We start from the raw sequence: 2,302 nt of genomic DNA on the forward strand, positions 1-2,302 counted from the left end.
TTTTATCCCCAGTCATTTCTTTCCAAATAGCCAGTCTTATTTGGGACAAAATTACCTTCTTTTACCTTCAACAAAAATGTATTCCCATTCCTTATATCTTTCTTACATATCTTCTAGTTTTCTAACTTACAGAGTTGTTTCTCTTATTTCCATCGGTCTTAGTTACGTTTGACAGAATTTTGCACTGTTAGAAAGCTAAGTCTCCAGTGAAGATAAGTAGTAACCAGTTGTGAACTGTTACACCAGAACTCCTTAGACAACAATTTTACTAGCCGTTTAAGCACAAAGCATGCTTACCAAGAGACTCAAATATCCTCTGTTTCTTTGCAATAAGAAGTGAAAAAGCACAAACCTATATTCAGTTATCAATGATTTAGCACTTTAACGTATTTGGAAAAGCCCTAGTGGTCTAATGAATTTAATCCCATTTATATTTGAAACAACAGTTTGAGGTCAGGTCACCAAAGACTTTGAGGAAAGCTATCTTAAATATCCTATGAAAATTTTGAGATTCAGAAGTTTAACCACCATTTTAGTCTTTTTTTTTTTTTTTTGCTAACAAATTTTAACAGAGATAACACAAGCTTATTTGACCTTCCATAAACCTGTATAGAATACCAGTTTCACATTTAGTGGTGATAACTTTAAAGACATGTCTATATTAATTAAACCAACAAAGTTAACTTAGTTTAAATACTGAATTATGTTCAACCTGGATCCTCCTCATTGTTAATTTTTACCTGAGATGCTGGTGGGGAAATCTGGAGTGGGTGGTGTTAGGTCCAGGAGTTGCTCTTCGTGCTCCTTGACAGTGAAGGGAGAAGGTACTGAGGATGGTACAGAAGCCAGTCATTCAGGCCGCCCCCAAGGTGGTGTGGAGACAGAAGGGGGAGGGGGAGACAGAAGAGGCAAAGTGCTGCCAGAAGGCAGAGAACCAGCTTCCGGTTTTAGAGCTCATCAGCTCCAAGAGAGGCTCAGATGCCATGTTTTCCCGCCAACCAGAGGGCAGGGATTGGGCCATCCATGTGGGGCCAGAGGTGACAGGGAATTTCCCTGAAACAAAGGGAGTTTGGGCAGCTGGTTGGGATTATTCTTTAACGTCCCCCTCCTGAGGGAGACTACCACAGTTGGCTCCAGTTATAACAATTAACCCAGGAAATGAGGGAGGGTGAAGCCCCCACATCTACTAGGAGGAACAGAGAGAAAGAGAGAGTCAGAGTCCCCTTTGCTAGGAATGGCCTGTGTTTCCTCCAGCAACCTGGGTTTGGTTGGAGGAGGCCTACTTAGATAATTATCATCCGGTATGTCAGAAGGGCGTTTACCAGCCAGGCTCATTTGGACAAACACCTTCTGCCCCTGTTTCCTGCAGAAAAGATGTAATTGACAGATCCCACTGAGGCCATGCAGTGTTACAGGAGCTCAGTCCTATCCTAAGTTTTGCAATACAAATTGTTTCCAGTGGGTTAAAAGGCACCCGAGAGAGTCCTTGGGAACCAAAGCCTACTGAGGCCATGCTCCCAGAAAAGTGAAGAAGGTCCATTATCAAATCACCCCCAAATCCCGGGTGGCTTCCCACGCAGGATATGTCAGAGGTTCCAGTGTGTCAAAAGTGACCAGAGGCATCCCTCAAAGAAGAAATCACTATTGATCATAATCCTGCCTTCACATTAAGGCATTCCTATCATAAAAGGCCCCATAGGAGGGATGCCAACGTCCCTCCCCTACCCCATTGCCTCCTAGGCTGCTGATAGGTTCCTGGTGAATGGACTGAAATATCCTTGCCATGCTGTCATATGCCCTGAAGTTTTCATTATTGCCCTGCCATTTTTAACCCATGAAAAATACTAGAAAAGTTTTACAAGCGGGAAATTACCCAATTTTTACTTTAAGTAGTTAGAGGACATTGACAGAAAAAGTAAAGGTAGAAATCCATCAAGATCTAAGCGACATTGCAACACATGTAGTCTTTACAGCCAACTTCCCTAGGAAGTGGCCCACGGTTGGATGTTAATTCACTTGGGTACTGGTTTCAGCCAGCTCCCAGTGGAGGTCCAGCAGCCAGAAGCGGCTAGACTAAGGACATGAAGGGGATCACATTAAATCAGTCAGGAGGAATCCTCACAGGGGAGTCTTAAGACTGGCAGCCATCCAGGTGACTTAGGTAGCTGTCTCGTGCCCGAGACCCACAACTTTGTATAAGGACAGGAATAGAGAGGGATCAAGTTTCTGGGTCTTACTACCATTCTGGCCAGGGTAGTAACTTCCAGCCAAAAGGCAGGCTTTCTCCTTCGGGCACAGTAGC

This window comes from Zalophus californianus, chromosome Y, assembly GCF_009762305.2.
Source record: "Zalophus californianus isolate mZalCal1 chromosome Y, mZalCal1.pri.v2, whole genome shotgun sequence".
Taxonomy (NCBI): Eukaryota; Metazoa; Chordata; class Mammalia; order Carnivora; family Otariidae; genus Zalophus; species Zalophus californianus.